Source organism: Pinus tabuliformis, chromosome 6 (assembly GCF_031772625.1).
Source record: "Pinus tabuliformis cultivar Carrire ecotype Pingquan chromosome 6, CPIR1, whole genome shotgun sequence".
NCBI lineage: Eukaryota > Viridiplantae > Streptophyta > Pinopsida > Pinales > Pinaceae > Pinus > Pinus tabuliformis.
This window is the reverse complement of record NC_142292.1, coordinates 277,243,094-277,261,671: the sequence shown is the minus strand read 5'-3', so window position 1 is coordinate 277,261,671 and position 18,578 is coordinate 277,243,094. Positions and strand designations below refer to the sequence as shown.

Below are 18,578 nucleotides of genomic sequence, written 5' to 3'. Positions count from 1 at the left end.
TCTCCTAGTGCCCCTATAAATATATTTTATTTTTGAAAACAATAAAAACCTCAAATTTTAACGTTTTATTCCCATTATTTTTTATAGTTTCATATTTAATAGGAATGTATGTTAGTTTAATTGTTGTTTATAAATGGATATGTTTGTAAAATATTTAAATTTGATATCAATATTTTATAGCTTATTTATTGTTAATTGTTTTTTTTGTTAAGCTTGGCAGGACCATTCCATTTTCTATTAAACATAAGCAAGTTTACACCACACAAATTGACCAGGTGGCCTCAACTTGCCCCGAAGGGAAACCAAGTCTGTTAGCCACTTGTCCGCATTGTAAGCCATCCAAAAACAATAAAGTCTTAATCTCTCTAGCCAAGCTAGATATGTCTCTGTTTCGTGTCCATACACTATTTGCAACATAGAAATTAAATGCTATCCACATAAAACAAAAATATGCATGGGTAAGAGTCTAATCCTTCTGTTCCTCTGAGGCAGATTCAACAGGTGTCGGATCCTTGGCGGATGCCCATGGCATGTCATTCAGCTCCAGTATGCAAGGGATATGGCGGTCAATTCTATCCAACTTGATATCTTGTTTATGCAGCTGGAAGAGGATTTTCTGCAAATCCTGCTTATAGCTCGACATTCCCTGGAGTGTCACTGCCATTCCCATGGAAATCTGTTCCATTGCCTTGCCTAATAAACTCTTCATTAACCAGTAAAGGTACAAAGTTTGCTTAAACTGTGTGATTCTTCCTCGGGTGTTGCTTGGATCCGGGACTAAGGTCCTCCAATTGTCCATTTCTTCCTCTGTCTTGTTGCCTTGTTTTACTTCCTCCTCCCACTCTTCTAACAATTTCTGGATTCTAGCATCCGTCCCCTCACGGTAAGCCTCTGTCGCTTCAGTGATGAGGTGTTCTACCGACTTCCTGCCCCTGCGCAGTTCCGACATGCTCGGCTCCTTGTCTTTCCTTGGTGCTGGGCCTCTCCTACCACGACCACGTCCCCTCGCAGCACGAGCCATGACCTTCTTTCCAGAGCATTGGTAACAACCACAGTTAGTTAAATTGAAACACAACATTGCAGTTATGTGCCACCCCCTGGTGGCTCTGTTCTAAATGTTTTTTCCATCGTTATATGCCATCCCCTACTTCTCCTCTCTTCCGAATCTCACAATATCTGAGCTGGGGTGGTCCTGAGACCGAAGCCTGCAATGGGGAGGCTAATAGACCAAATCCCTTGTCGCATTCCACTCCCCAGTGCTAGCGTTCGCATGTAGGTCAACTGACCCTTGCCTATTAATTATTTATTTTAATATGAAATAGTTTCAATTTTTAATGTTTTTATTTCTAAGGATCTATATATATATATATATATATATATATATATATATATATATATATATATATATATATATATGGGTAGAGAGATTTATATTAATAAAAAGGGAGGACCAAAGTTAATACAATTCTTCAAAGAACATGAAATGTCAAAATTCCTTCAAGGTTTGGATTGGAACACGCAAGATCCACCCAAGACCTTGCTAGAGAATGCTTTGTAGTTAAAGACCAGATTCCATTCAACCTATATACTTTCCAAAAGGCCCTTAACATCCATATATATTTGCAACCCATTTCAACTTAACTTTTTGGCTTTGTGTGGCTTCTTGATACTCTTGGTTAATTACTCATCTTCTTTTTTCCCAGTTGGGTCCATCCAAAGTCTGCTTTGGGGTCTACTCTCTCATCCATCTTTACACTTTTACTGATTGTTGCTTTCTTTTGACCTGGTGAGGGAGATTCTGCATCCACCCATTCAGCCCAGGAGGGGACTTTCTCAATACTAACTCCATCAGAGACGCTTCTGGTTGAATCGAATCTTGCATAAATGGGCTTGTCATCCTCCAAGTTTTTTTTTTTTTTTACCAAGAGAGAACTTCGATGAAGCATTTGTGTTCACTGTGGAAGTGACAACATCACTACATATATTTTCTTGATTCACGTTCTAGAATCTTGCAAGGGATCACTCTTGAACTCAGGGGGGTTCGTATCCTTTTGCAAATTTGTATCCATTTGCAAAAGAGCCTCATTGGCGGGAAATAGAGTGTCTTCCTTTGAGATAGTGTATTGATCTCAGTTAGCTCCTACCCACCATCTTGGCTTGTGCTAGAGTTCTTGGATTTGAGCTTCCCGAAATTGGGACAACTTTTGAAGGAGTGCCTGAGCTCATAACAAGCTCTACATTGAAAAGAGATGCTTTCATAGTCTAGTTTTTGCATCCATAAATATCATGGTTTGGTTAACTTGATCTCCATAAGAAATCCCTTACTAAAGTCCCTTTGCACGCATATGCGAGTATAAGCGGACTTTAAATAAAATTTCATGTCTTCACTTCTACAATAGAATAAAAAATTGTAATATTTTAATAATTAATGGAAACAAAATTAATTATATTATTTTAAAATCCAAAATCTAAACCTCTCAAATCATGTTATATCGTGCCATCAACTTTAGATATATATTTAATATGAATATACGTTTGTTAGGTTTTTTTTTCTTAGTCCAAAGAGAAAACACTAATTTCCATTAACATAAAAGATACGATCTTGATGTGCTTCAACAATACAACATAAAAGAAAAACTAGGCTTCTACTTGATCATTAAACTTATATTTGCATGATCACAAAAACTATTCATAATGACTCTTGTAGCATCCCATGATATAATGGGATTCTAAACCAAACCATAGACAAAAACATACATAAATTGGTAGTTTTCCTTTTGCAAGAATACTATAGAATGAACAAAACTAAGAAGTCAAAAATTAAAGAAGATAAAAAAGTAATCATGGGAATCTACCAAAGAATCCCCTTCAAATTCTAGACAATATAAGTCATCAAAGTGTATAAGGGACCTTCTTTGGAATCCTATCAACACTAGTATCTGATTATCAATATATATGAAATATAGAGAGCTTGGAAAAATAATTGACAATCTTAACTTTTCAAACCAAAAATCATAAGTCTTCTAGAAACGAAATTCTAAACTTGTCAAACCATCTTATATCATGCTAGCAACTCTGGTTGCAATAGCACTTGGCAACATGATTGGAATTTTTTGCATGAAGTGTTTGTGCCACTTGTTAATGGAATTTTTTTCTATCGCTAGGGTTAGAACCATAATAGAGTGAAACAATAAAAAAACATTTCGATCAAATAAGAAAATAAGAAATGAATGCTTCTTGTTTCCAAAATATTTTCTAAGGCTAGAAAACTTACCCAAAAAATTGAAGTTTGATGAAGATTTTCTTTCCAAATCCACTTCCTTCAATTTTTTCCTGAAGAACCTACACTCACAAAGCAAATGAACATGTGATAACATTATATATCAAAGAGAACTCAAATGCATAGTTTAAGCCCCAAGTAACACATTCAAGCAAGTCCCTGAAACGAGTTATCTAGGCACAAAAAATAAGAAATATATATATCATTTCCTTATATTCCATTGCAATAAGGCAGTAGAGCAGGTACTAGGCAATTAGTAGCTATGAGAAAGGTTAGGCCACATCTTACTTCTGAATGATTGATTAACTTGTATCCCCTAAGGCTAGTATATAACTCGAAAACCTATCCAAGTAGAAGCACGTTTTATAGTAAGGGGACCTTAACCTCATACAAGAGATTCATCCACCCTCTAGTGGTAGTGATAGATAGATCCTAACAACCACATATTACTTTACCAAATGGGTAGAAGCCATCACAGCGAAGCAAGCCACTGCATTCTTCATATTAATTGAATGCAATCCTTCCTAATTCAACCCCACAACCTCATATATCTTCCTTCCCTCAAGAAACCTGAATTGCTTCGAAATAAATCAACAAAGCAACTCATGATCATAAACTGTATTATGAAACATTGAATTGGAATGGAAAGGAATGAGTTTCTTATTAAATGAGTTGATAGAAATAAAAGGCTTAGAAGACATTTGGTTCTTGCTGAAGGCACTACTAAGAACAATCCTCCAAATCCATCTACCATGGTTCATTGAAGGTCTCCGCCACACAATCTTCTCCTTTCTACCTAAGCAAGAGAGAGAAGAAGTCTTTTTCCAAAGCTTGAAGAAGAATAGTAAGGAAAGGAAACAAGGGTTTCCTATATGAGGGGATAGCTTAAAAGCTCAAGGGGATTGCAAACAAAAGGATCATGAGATAAATTTCCAACAAAATGGTACTTATTGTTCTCCTCCACCCATGACATCATTAAATACTCTTGAAAAGTAGTCAGGGTCATTGGAGACAAGTTACAAGTGGTGAACTCTCGATAGAACCAGTAAACCTCTCCCCAATACATGCAACAATGTACACATCTAATTTTTTGGTGAAAAATGAAGGCATATAGTAGTTGCAAGAAGGAGACTAGTGTATATATGTCTTTTGGTTTTCTTAGTCACATATGTACACATTATTCTAGAACAAAGGGTGTGTATGTGAACTCACATTTGTTATTTAAAGAGTTCATTTGAAGGAAAATGTCTAAAAAAGGGAAAGGGAATGATATTTTTAGGCCCAAACATGCATCTTATGATAAGTTAGGAAAAATATGTTATAACACCACCTTTTATGGTTCTTCAAGTTCTGTTTAAGACGAGATGTTGGGCTATGTAAACATAACTTGATGCTGCTATAGTTTGTGCCAACTAAAGATTGATAGATCAAACATTGGAACTAGGTTATACTAACAAGGTGTCTATAGAAGGTGTTAGCAAGAGTTCTGTCAAGAATATAACTACAATATAGTTGGTATGACTCTCCTCAGAATTGATGTTCATGATCTTGTTGGGATGTCTAAACCGAACTTGATGTTATTATGATAATGCCAATAGATGACTTTTGATTAATTGATTGACTAACTAATTAAAGTATTGATGATTGGTCAATTAATTAATTGAGCATGTTTAATAACATGAATACTATTTACTGACATCATTGAGGGATTTTTGAGTTCCTATTTGAGCATATGGCTATGTTCTTTGACCATATTGTATGGATATTTTTAGGAGGTTAAAGTTTTGAATAATTCTCTCCATAAAAAGTGTTGTTGTACCTTGTCATGATTAATGTTTATCTCATTTTGTATTAACCCCTACTCAAATAAAATGAAGAGGGCATCTGATGTAATTTTATTAGATAGATGTGTATAAGGGGTGGTTTTGGAATGTGAGGATGTGAGTAAAACCAACTTATTGGAGTTAACTAGTAGACTGACTAATGGGACAAACTACCAACCGATTGGGAAATTGATGGGGCCAAGTTGGTACACTTAGGGCTTATGTAATCACAAATTATCAAGTGATTTGTCTAACTTATGTTGATACTATGGATATTTCTTCGGTTGTGGTCCCCCATTTGAGGTTTTAGGTGAAAAGTATACGAATATATCTTGAGGATGTGTTAGCTCCATTTGTATTATAATGTGTGTTGATTCATCATGTATTGAGATGATTATGTTCTAATATTGACTTAGTCAAGAAACCATATAGATTTGCTTGTTGATTATTATGGTATCAAGGATATACACTAGGTACATGTTGTCTGGTGGATTGTTCTTAGAAATTTTCATGTTTCTTAAATGGATAAATTCTTTTGCTTATAATGTGCTAAGTTTTGGGTTGATTATTTGTATATATTAAATTTAAAATCCATACAGGTGTTATGTGTATAATTTGAGTAAAGTATAAATGTATGTTTAATGCATTAATAAAGGGATTTTTCCATAAAAAAATAAGAAGTTGTTCATTTTACACGATCAACCTTGAAAAAGTATTTTTGAGAAAAATACAATTATATGTCAAATATCTCAATGACTAATCTACCACACTCCTAGTGTTACGATGGATAAATCCCTCTTGCTGACAAGAGCGATCTCCCTAGATCCTAAAGGAGACTATAAACAAATAGACAATTGAATGACTCTTTCCCTAATCTTATTTCGTTCAAATTGTAAATACAAGAGTTGGAGAATAAGCCTCTTACCTATTTGCGAAATGCTTGATGAATATCCCTGCTCTGCCTCGATGAAGTTTCTTGATGCTCAAAAAGACCTGCAATCACAAACATAAAAGAGATCAAAAGAATATGCAATAATAACAATTGAAACAAGCTTAATCTAATGATCAAGGAGATTAGAAATTGAGATTATCTTACTGAATATCAAAATAATCATAAACCATTCATCATTTCAATAAGACAATACAATGAGAAAAATGATTCATTTGTATTAATTCAAGGATAGAGAAGAGCCTTACAACCTCTGTCTTGATGTCATGAGGTTCCTCCCAAATGCCTCAAAATCTCTCCTTAGCTGATAGCCTTCCAATATAAATCCAACAGCATAAGTGTATCTTTTTTTAACCTCCCAATCTCTCTATCTTCTAGTCAATTTATAGGCTAAGAGGAAGAATTTTAGATCCAAAAGAGAAGGATGAGATCCTCTAGTTGGGGGATTAGGGTTTCTTGATGAAATGGAATTAGCTCCATGATCTGAGGGGTATGGCTCGAATAGATATGACCTATAAGATTTCAGTTGGGATATATTCAACAAATAATGCTTCTGGAATTCGCTTTTTATTTTTACTTTTCTTTTATTTACCTACGCAGTCTATAGTGGAAGACAGAGCACAATTCTCCGTAGTTATTAGGGATAGAAACTGCAAATGCGTGGAAAATTACTCGAAAAAGCGTGCAGGTCACACTTAACAAGTCATAAAGCCATTTTACCCAAAACTCACATCTTCATCAAGGGTTTTTTATTATTTGACTTCTAAGGGAGTGTAATGGAACATGTTTATGGATGGCAAGAGATCCATTTTAACGGTCAATTGTCATGGTGAAAAAATGTGTAGCAGATTTCCCCCTAAAGTGCGAATTCTGAAAAATAAGTTTTAAATATTGAAATGCTTTATCATGCCAAATATTGGATTATAGAAAATGTTTAGAAACCCGCAGGAAACATTCAAGGATTACAATGTGATATATAATCATCACTGAGGTAGGAATTCCCATACTCAGAGTGAAACTAACTCAATGAATAAGTACGGAAAAAATCAAAAATCATATCCATAGTAGACACAGTATGGACACAATCATCATCTATGAATTTGTCTACATAATCATCAATATATAACTCCTCACAACCTAGATTTATGGAACTAGATCTAGGGTATTTATCTCTGTCTCTTGATCCGTAGTACAAATCTAGCCATGCGAGCGAACGTCTCGAAGTCGAACATGGAAAAAACCAGTTGATTACTGGTCAATGATGTGAATTGTTAACAAGTGCGAGAGAAACCACCAATAATGACAATGGCTCTCGAGGTACTCTCATTACAATCTATAGAGTGTGAAAAGATGATCTGAAGTCAAACATTCATAGAATCGTTCGATCAAAGTCCAATGATGAGAACCTATCGTCGAAGGTGAGAAACTTGCCATTAAGGCATGCAAGCCTCAAGGTACTAAAGGTTTCTAGATAAAGTTCCTAGATAAAGAGTTGTTGTTGATAAGAAGCAACTCATCACAGGAAGGCCTACAACACGAAACACAATGTCAAGTTTTGAAGAATAGCTGCAATGACTAACTCAAGGATGGCCGATGTGACTAAAGGCTAGAATTTACGAAGGAATATGAACTGAGGTTGAACTTCTCTTAAACACATAGCGACATGACAATTGGCTTGGCAACATTTGACTCAACGATAATATACAAAACCAGTTGAAGACTTTCAATGGAGTACGATTAATAGTAAGAAAAATGGATTTCCCAACTTGGACATAGGTGTGATGAAGTGTCATGTTCAAGAGCGACATAATGCCTTTATAATGAATGTAAAATGAATAATTTTTCCCAATTTCCCCCCACCATTACTGGAAATTACCTCTTTATTTTTTACAAGCTTGAGGAGGATAACATATGCTTGTCCTGTAAGCTCATCCTTCGAATGAGTCCTCGGAAGTATTTTTAACAAACCCTAAGGAGTGGTTCAGTCTCATTATGTTTAAGGAGTCCTATACTATTTGTTTTTTTAACTAGTCTAGTAAAGGGGTAAATTGATGCATTTTTCATGTTTAAAGAGTTTGAAATAGACACAAAAATAAAACACATTCAACTCTTTTACCGTAAAATTTTAACAAGCTCGAAGAAAGTAAAGCTCAGTGTTTTTCAGTTTTGGGGAGTCAGGGGAAAAACATAAGTAAACTCCATAGTGTTCCTTTTTCATAAATTTAGTCCCTCAAGCCCGAAAAAGGATAAAATAATGTAGGAGAGAACTCTATTGACCATAATAAGTCTATGTATACCTTTTTCGTAAATAGTATGATTTAGTCCGTAAAAGGGGTAAACGACGGTTGTTCATTTACTTTTACAAGTTTGAACAATCAGGTGCTCAACAATCTTTTCATGTTTTGAGATTCTGAAAAGGGCTTAAAAGAGGACACTAGGTTTTCATTTTTCGTGATTTTTAAGAGCATGAAAAGTGATAAAAGTATGCTCACAGTTAAAATGATCCATTTTTACATTGTAACCTGTTATGCACATTAAACTAAATAAATTATCATAACTGCTCAATATTAGGGCAAAAACACTGCATTTTTTTACTTTTAAAATATCCTACGCATAAAAATGATATTTTAATCACCCAAAAACTTATAAAAGTTCAAAAAGTAACGTTATTTTTACCATTTGTTTTTATCTATTTGGAGAGTAGAAAGAGGGTTTTTTATCACCAAACTTTCGAGGTTGATTCCGTGCAAACTAGTTGAAGAAATCACAAATTGTTTCCTCCGAGTAAGAGATCTCTTCAATATTTACATTTTCATCCATTTACATTTCAATTATAGGCTTTCATTTATTTTTTGGGGGGGTTTCCATGTTTAAAAATCCACCCTCGGGCCTACGTGGGAACTCTTCATTGGGTCTGTTGTGGGGAAAAATGCCTATGCAGGACGATCCTATCCACCTAAGGTGTGACAGTGCCTTAGCAACAAACAGAGACAGCTATTCTAGTATTCTTCCTTTATGAATTAAGAATGAAGAGAGATGGATGGACTAACCGGTGTCTTCCGTTTGTCCCTCGATCCGGTTTCTCTTCTCTTTGGGAGTTCCCAGCTACTTGCCTTCTCGCTCGCCCAGCTTCAACAGGTCTCTGCAAGATCACAAGAAGAGAACACTACACAAAGACATAGATTCATATTCATAACTAGTTAAGGATTAGAAATAAACTAAACATACTAATGCAATCATACATCAAAGATACATCAGTATATATGAGAAACCAAGATAGCTTTATTTATGAATAACAAGGTTCAGGAAGAGATACAACCCAGAGGGCTCCAATCCAGCATCTCCTTCCCAGCAAATGGAATTCCTATCTTCACCTCCCTTCAAAGCATTAAGCACCCAATGATTCCAGTCTCAAACCAACAGCAATTCTTTGCAATAACAAAATTCCAGCCTCCAGATCTCATGGAGGAGAGATCCATATATAGATGTTTGGAGAGAGGATGAGTCAGCTTGAGATCTGACTAGTGTCCTCTCCCTCTGTCAGTTCTTGATTCCACTTGGAGGTTCTTGCTTCCACTTTGAGATTGGGAACCTATTACTCATCACTAGTCGAATTCACTGAGGCAAGTGTCACTGAGGAAGATTCTGGAAGCTTCCTGGGTCTTGACACCTCTTGGAATGAACTTGCCATTTGTCAACTCTTGTTCAGCGCACCCTGGTAGTGCTTCTACCTACGTTGCAGTGCAGGTAGCCAGTGTTGACTTTGCATTTCAGCGCAGACAGCTAGTGGAGCCACTGAATTGATCCTGAATCGACTTGTTTTTGAGCAGTTTCTGGTGGAGAACTTCTGTGAATTGTTGTGGTTTGTTAGCCTTGTTCCTCTAGGGGTAGGAACAACATGTTTAGGGACTTTGGATCCCTTAGATTATGGACATTTCATGCTTATAGATGTAAGGCACAAAAATGTCTATAACAGTTGCCCCCTAAAGTATGAGGCCGTTTATCGGGTGAAGTGCTTTATCAGGAGGATCCGAAGTTCATCCAATGCTGGGAGGAGACCTGTAATAAGATACAATACAATACATTATTTTTCATACTGCTTCCATGATCTAGCTGAGGCGGGCATTCCCATGCTCAGCTTTATAAATTCATTTTTCTGTACATAGAATAGACAATCGTCTGATGGTAGACTGATAATTTTGATGAAATTATCATCCTTTGAGTAGGATGATTATCTTCTGCAATGATGTACATGTCAATGTATTTATCTTTTCTGAATATATATCGCAGGCCAGATGGATGAAACTAGATCCGGGGTCTTCAAACTCGTTCGATCTTCACTCTAAGTACAAGTCAATCCATGTGAGAAATGTTCTGAAGTCGAACATGGAAAGACATCGCTTGATTACCGGTCAATGAGGTAAACCGTTAACAAGTGCGAGAGGAATCACCGATAATGATAATGACCCTCAAGGTACTGCAGTACAATTCACGTGGTGTGAATAAAGGACTTGGCGTCGAACACCACGCAAAGTCTTTCGGTCGAAGGTCATTGATGTATACCTGTCGCCGGAAGTGAGAAACTTGCCATTGAGGCATGCAAGCTTCAAAGTACTGAAGGGGTTGTTCCTAGATCAACTTCTTGGATAATGAGCTGATGTCGACAAGAAGCGATCCGTCAAAGGAGGGCCTTAATGAATCCCACATCAATGACACGGAACGAAGCTAATGATTTTGATGGAGGTGAAAACGATCTGTGACATATGATTCAGGGTGGCGGTCATGAAAGGATGAAGGATAATGTACGACAGTGGATGGGACACGGTTGACTTTTCTGAACGACTTCTCTTGAACATATGGCGACACTGATGCGATGGATCGGTAGCATTACCCCAAATATGGATGGTATGGCGAGACCATGGTGATGTGACCGGTGAATGAAACAACCCAACCCGATTGTGGTACGGAGGAAAAGTGTCATGTTCAAGAGCGACTTGCTACCATCAAAGTTTTCTTGAGTTTCTCCCAATTTTTCCCCAGTCATTGCTGACCAGTACCTCTTTATTTTTGTCAAGCTTGAGGAGGATAACATATGCTTGTTCTATAACCTGCCCTTCGGGCAAGCCCATCGCTATTTTTTAACGAGCCTAGCGATAGTGAAACTCGTTCTCGTCTAAAGACAAGTTTGTCGCTATTTAATGATTTTAACGAGTCTAACGACAAAGATAACTCGGTCCTTTTCATTTTTAGAGAGTCTGAAAAGGTACATAAAGTTAACTCCAAAAGTCCTTTTTCGTCATCTAATCCCTTAGGTCCGAAAAGGTATAAAACAATACAGAAGGGATGAGTTTTCGATAGTTTTAATGAGCCGAATAAAACAAGCGCTCGATATTTTTGTGCAATAATCCCTCAGGTCCAAAAAGATTAAAATCTAGAGGAGGGATAGCACTTCCTGTCCCTTTAACGAGCTGGAAGGCCAAGGACTCGACAATCTTTTCATATTTTACGAGTCAGTTGAAAAGAGCTTAAAGGAGACTCGTCTTTTGAGGAACGAGTGATAAAACGGGTTAGCAGCTGATTCCAGGTACAGGTTGGAATTTTCCAATCACGGCAGTGTCACAAGGATGGCTAGTGAAATCACTCTTCGCAGCTGTTCCTCAAAATGGGTAAACAATCAAATGGAGGTGAATGATCGGCCAATGGAAAAGTGGAGGTGATGGTGCAAACACGACCAAGGCTTTAACGGCTGATGATATTACATTCACTGTGGTTATTTATCGGGTAGTTCATTTTTTAACGAGCTTAAACGCGGATTGAAACACTTGCTCGATTTTATGTTTATTTTTTAACGAGCATGAACTATACGATAAAAATGCTCGGATCTTGCGTTTATTTTTTAACGAGCATGAACTGTGTGCTAAAACTGCCCAATTTATATGGTCAAATTTTTTGATTTTTTACCATAACTAGCTTTGCCCTTTTCAAAGATAGTACTGTATCCTCAATTGCTGCATCAAACTAGTTAGAAATAAATAACATTTGCTTGAAAACGAGATTAAAACCCTAATATTTCGCTTTGAACTACGTAAAAAGCAATTAAAAAGTGTTTTTACCTCTCATTTTATCATTTCATTTGAACTTGGTTTGTTGGAGTTTTGGAGGTGCCTCTTCCCCCTTGATTTTCATCCGCTGATTCCGGGAGATTTTGCGGACGATTTTCGGCACCGTCTGGACCAGGTAGGAGCTAAACCCTAGCTATTTCTTTTCATGATTTCCTTTTTCCATTCTGTGCCTGTTTTCCTGTTTCCCTGAGCCCCTGGGGTTTTGTTAGGGCGCTCTGCCATCAGCGCACCTGGTTCACTCGAAACCTGCGCTGAATGTCAAGCTGCATGAAGGCAGTTTGACCTTCAACGCAGGTGGAACACTGGCTAGTTGCGCTGGGCACAGAAAAATAGTTTTGTTGCACAGTTTTTGATGAAAATTTTGCCAGTTTCTCATCAAATCCAGGATCTAACTCCTCTCATGTTTGTTTTTCAGAGATTATTGGAGCAAAATGACCCTTACATGGCGAGAACGAGAACACGAAGAAGAGGACATGATTGCCCTCCATGATCCTGTCACGGTGAACGCGCTGCGGAACTGTGGTCTGCTGAAGTTCTTCCGTATCTCTAGTATGAGAGCACAGATCTCCCTACTGCAGTATATGCTTGATGCTTGGGATCCTATCAACCAAGTATTTCAGATTAGGGGTAAATCTATTCCCTTGACCATGGTAGACATTTACTTCTTGACTGGCTTGTCGAGGCGGGGTGCCCCCATTTCTTTGTCAGGTTCGGCCCGAGGGAATGACTCTGTGAGAGATTATGTCCGCCAGTATTGCAGGGAAGGATCTCAGCCGAGTAGAGACGGCAAGGTCATCATCCGTGAGATTGTTGACAGGTCTCTCAGGTCCATTCTGTATACTATTGGTAGGATGGCCGGTAGTGCATCTCTTCATGTTGCCAACAGATCCTATGTGCAGCACGCCTTGGAGTGCCTCCAACCGAAAATATTCAACTGGTGTGATGCAGTACTTCTTCAGATGAAAAGTTAGTTGACCAAGGTAAAGGACGGGAAGTTGAAGAACTTTGGATTTGGTTCTATTTTGACTGCCTTTGCCTTGGAGAAGATACCACTGATGTAGCCTCAGTATATCGCACTCGACTTGCCTTCTCCTACCGAGCCACGCATGCAGAGATGGGTTGATCACATGTCTAGGCATGCTGGTAAATCTCAGATTTCTTTCACTGATACCTTCTTCAGGTGGTTTGAGCGTCAGGAGATGGTCTATTCCGAGTATCCATATGTTGGCATGGATTTTCGAGGTGATCCGGACTTGGTACTGCCGGATGGCGAATAGTGGGGCGCTATTGGTAAAATCTTCGACCATATCACTGTTTACTGTTTTTATTTATAATGTCCTTGTGCTTTATTCTATCAAGACTTTAATCAAACTCATGTGTGCATGCAGATGTTGGTCCTGTTCGTCCAGCAGTTCGCCCGAGAGCGCCAGTTGCTGCCCCAGCAGGGGAGACTGCTGGGAGGGTTATTCTTCGTGACCTTGATGTGGCCGAGACCCTTACAGCTGTGCAGGAGCAGGTTGAGAGCCTTACTCTCGGCATTCCCGATGTGAGGATCGACGAGTTACCTTTACAGTTGCAGCGGCATACTACTGGTGTGCCTAGACGATGGACTCGTCTCTTACGCATGATTGCACAGGCCGTGACGTGCTATCATGAGCATCACTAGGCTAGGGTGCCCCCTAGCATTTTGAGTTTTTGGGTCATGCGATCGATTTTTGTCTTGGTTACAGAACATTATGTATAAACGATAAACAACTTATATATATATATATATATATATATATATATATATATATATATGATTTTCGGGGTTTATTCTGGTTGAGTTATATGATCCATATGTACAACATTGATGATGTGTCTCTTTTTATAAATGTCGCAAATGTCTATCTAACACATAGTTTGCTAATGAGTCGGTTAATGTGTTTAAGTTTCTGGAAACATGTTGGTATTGAATTAAATCAAATTGTCTTTCCAAAATCTAAACCCTTAGGAACATGCGATAAATAGCTGGGTTGCGGACGGAATATATACCATTGAGTTGTAGTATTACGAGTTGTGAGTCTAGCCTGACGATTAGTCGGCGTATACCATGGGTGATGGCATCAGAGAGTAGTTCTATCAACGCGCTATACTTAGCGATGTTATTCGTTGATTGCCCGATACATACACCTCTGAAACTTACTAACTCGCCGCTTGGATAAAAAATGGCCCAGGCTGCGGAGGACAGGTTCCGCGAACTACGACTCGCTCCGTCGGCATATCCAACACATGTCTCCAGAAGGTTTGACATCTGCAATAAATGTAAAAAGGTGGATTACTAGACCAAAACAAACACTTTAGCGAAAACAAAATACAACAAAAGCATACAGGTTACTATTTAAGCATAGTAATGCTTGAGGTGCAACCCATTACGGGGTTGCGCCAGTGGAATTCCGTCATAATCCATTAACTCGTAGGCTCCTTTTGCTAACACTCGTTTAACAATATAGGGGCCCATCCATAAAGAATTAAATTTACCCGCTCCCAATTTATCGGATTCTTGGTCATAAAGCAAGACCAAGTCACCTTCTGAGAAGACACGGGGTTTGACATTTTTGTCGAACTGCGCCTTGACTCGTTTCTTATGGGCTTCGTTAGCCAAAGCAGCGTCACGACGGGTTTCATCCAATTGGATTAATTCCAAGAAACGGGCCTCTTCTTCCGAAGTTCCGGGGAGGAGATCAATTGCGAGTTTAAGAGACGAGATTTCACACTGGATTGGCAAGACTGCTTCCAGGCCATACACCAGTTGGAAAGGTGTGAACCCGGTCGCATTCCTTACCGATGTTCGGTAAGCCCACAAGGCTAAGTACAGGATTAGGTGCCACCTTCTTTTGTGAACTCCGATCATCCTTTGCAGCATACGCTTCAGGACCTTGTTGATCGCTTCAATTTGTCCGTTGGCTTGTGGATAATACGGGGTAGAGCTGTCATGAGATAGCCCTAGCTTGGCAGCTAATTCAACCATCATGTGATTGCGAAAATGCGATCCATGATCTGTAACTATAGCCTGTGGTACGCCGAACCTGGCGATTACATGATTGAAAAAGAAAAGGGCAGCTGTTTCACCAGTGTTATCTAATGTAGGCATCGCCTCGGCCCATTTGGTAAAATAGTCAACGGCGACTATAATATACCCATGCCCCCCGGTCGAGGTGGGGTTACATGTCATGAAATCGATGCCCCATTTGGCGAAAGGCCCAACAACAAATATTGGCTGTAAAGGTGCGGGTGGTCTTCTGGTTTTGCTATCAAAAATTTGACAAGCATGGCAACTTCTGACTCCGGTTATGCAATCTTTGAACATGGTTGGCCAGAAGTATCCTGCTCGTAAGATTTTCTGTGCTGTAGCATATCCAGATTGATGCCCCCCACACGCGCCTGAATGACACTCATTTAGGGCTTTTTCGGCCTCCTCATGGGTGAGGCACCTCCTCAGAACTGTATCGATACCACGACGGTAAAGCGTATCACCGACGATCATGTAGTCTTTTGCTTGGTATCATATACGTTTTTGTTCTGAGTGAGAGGTGTTAGGCATGAATTTTTGGGTTTGGAGATAAATTATTATATCTCCATACCACTCATTGCTTGTAGATATTAGAAACAAAATTTCGTCCATGATTGATTCTTCGGATGTTTCATCGTTGGACGACGATGGGAGATCGCACAATAATTCTGCGAAAACTAAAGCTTTCTTTGATTTGGATTTTACAAATTCCAGATCAAACTCTTGAAGGATCGCTATCCATTTTGAATATTTTCCCCCCAGCAACTGTCGCGACAATATATAAGTCATGGGGTTGCAATCTGATAAAATGGTAGTTTTCCGAAAGAGGACATAATGTCGAAATCTTTGAATCGCTTGAACAGCTGCAAGCGCTAGCTTTTCAACGTAAGAATATTTGCTTTCTGTATCATTCAAGTTTTTACTTAAATAATATATAGGATGTTCAATTCCATCGACTTCTTGAACTAAAACCATCGCAATGGTTGTATCCGCTGCAGCCAGATACAGGTTAAAATCTCTTTGATAGTCCGGGGCATACATTAATGATGCTTTTACTAGAGAATCTTTCAGAGCATCAAAGGAAGCTTGTGCCACCTGATCCCAGACAAAAGGTACATCCTTTTTCAAAAGACGAGTATAACCTTTAGCAAGTTCTGCGTAATTTGGAATGAACCTCCTCAGAAAGTTTGCTTTCCCTTGGAGTTTCTGAATCTGAAGCAAATTTGAAGGTGGAGGCAAATTAATGATTGCCTGAACCTTGCAAGGGTCGAGACGAATCCCATCCTTAGAGACTACAAAGCCAAGTAAACGACCTGAACCGATGCAAAATACACACTTGTGCGGATTGAGTCTTATCTTGTAGTGTCGGCAACGTAGAAATATCGCTCTTAAATGCTGCGGATGATCAGTCCGCTTTCGCGAATGAGCCGAAAGGTCGTCGAGGTATGGTTGAACGATGTTCTTTATGTCATGGAAGGCATAATTCATTGCCCTCTGAAACGTCGCCCCTGCGTTCTTTAAACCAAAGGGTAATTTTCGATAAGCGAATGTGCCCCACGGACAAATGAATGCAGTCTTTGACTGGTCCTGTGGGCGGATATTTATTTGATTATACCCAGAAAATCCATCCATGAATGAAAAGATTTCACATCCGGCGCATTCATCAATTATCTGGTCGATGAAGGGTGTAGGGTAGTTGTCTTTCGGACAAGCTTGGTTTACATCCCTATAATCGACACACACTCTAATTGTCCCTTGTTTCTTCATAACAGGGACAATATTCGATACCCAATCGGTTAGAGGAACCGGGTAGATGAAACCAGCATGGAGAAGCTTTTCAACTTCTGCTTTAATGGCAGCGGCTTTCTTGGGGTGCACCTGCCGAAGTCGTTGTCTTACTGGTTTGACATCAGGATACATCTTAATTTCATGTTCAACGATACACGAGTCAATGCCTGGCATTTCATCATATGACCAAGCAAAGACATCTCTGAACTCGCGAAAAAGAGCGTTATATATTTCCAGTTCTGAAGGAGAACATCCTTTGCCGACATAAATATTCTCTACAACATTTGTTTTAGTCGAGATATTTATGGCTATAGTCTCTTCAATATTGGATAAGTTTCGCTCGGAATCCACCGTATTTACAGTATTTGATAGGAATTCAAAAACTGAAGGGTGGTAAAGGTCATGTTGAGTATCTTCTTCATATTCTGGAAGAAGGGAATGATGGTGGCAATCATTCCATGGTGTCCCCTCAATCAACATTGATTGTAGGATTCCTTCGTCGGTTCCATGCACTCTCGACCAAGGATCTAATGGGGTACCATATTCTCTAGACCTATCTACCCAAACGCTTGATGAGCGTTGATTTGGGTTCGCCTCCCATGCCCGAAACATTGATTGCTACAATATTTCTATTGGACTTGGGGGCAAAACCATTGCATGATCCATGTTGATATCGTCTTCTGAGATCTTTGTGGAAGATATCATGTTGCAGGCTCTTACCAACGTTACTTCTCCTATATATATTGGAGGTGGAAGTGAGAAAGTTCCCATTAATGTGGGGTCTTTCAGTAGGCCTACTCCAATATCTTGAAGCGAATGGTTGCTCCCATGGATCATTGGAATGCTTCCCGTAACTTGAGAACCATTAGGGAGGAAGTTTTGTTGGTCGACGATCGTAATCCCTCCTTGAAAAGGGAATGCGATCTTCCTAAAATAAGTTGACACTACAGCTGCCATGGAATATATCCACGGTCTTCCCAGTAGGATGTTGTAGTCAAGATTCCCATCGATGACTTCAACATCTATTTCTACTGTTTTTCCCCCCAGTTCAACCTTCAAGTTATTTAGGATACCGTACGGGGTATACGTCCTTCCGTCGAATGCTTTTAATGTCGTCGAAGATCGCGACAAGGTTGGAGATCCTAAAGTTTTCCAGCAACTCATCGACATAATACATGTAGATGCCCCCTCATCAATAATTGTTCGGTGAACAGTTTTGTTGAGGGATTTCACTTGAATAAGGAAAGCTAGTTGAGCTGGTAACTGAGGATCGTATCCTTTGTGGTCGAAGGATACAAGATTGGAATCCTTAGGATCAACCCCACCAATGGCTGATAACAAAGCCTGCCTTTGGGATGGACAATTTTGTAGTACTTCAAGAGTCGACATAGCGGATGGCAATTGGGCCAAATCTTCCACTATGTTATAATGCTGCACTGCTCTGGCGCGAGGATTAAATGTCGACTTGTGTACTACTCCCTTTGGCGGTTTTATTGTTAATTCAGGAATGATGGGCGGTACAACTTCTACCGAAGTTGTTGTCGAACTACTTGGTTGATCTTTA

The 18,578-nt window shown here is 39.0% G+C and overlaps 1 pseudogene; it reads left to right on the top strand.

Moving 5' to 3' along the window:
- Positions 1-1,210: 1,210 nt before the first annotated feature.
- Positions 1,211-18,578, top strand: part of LOC149258435 (transcription factor MYB88-like) — an 88,319-nt pseudogene continuing 70,951 nt past the window's right edge.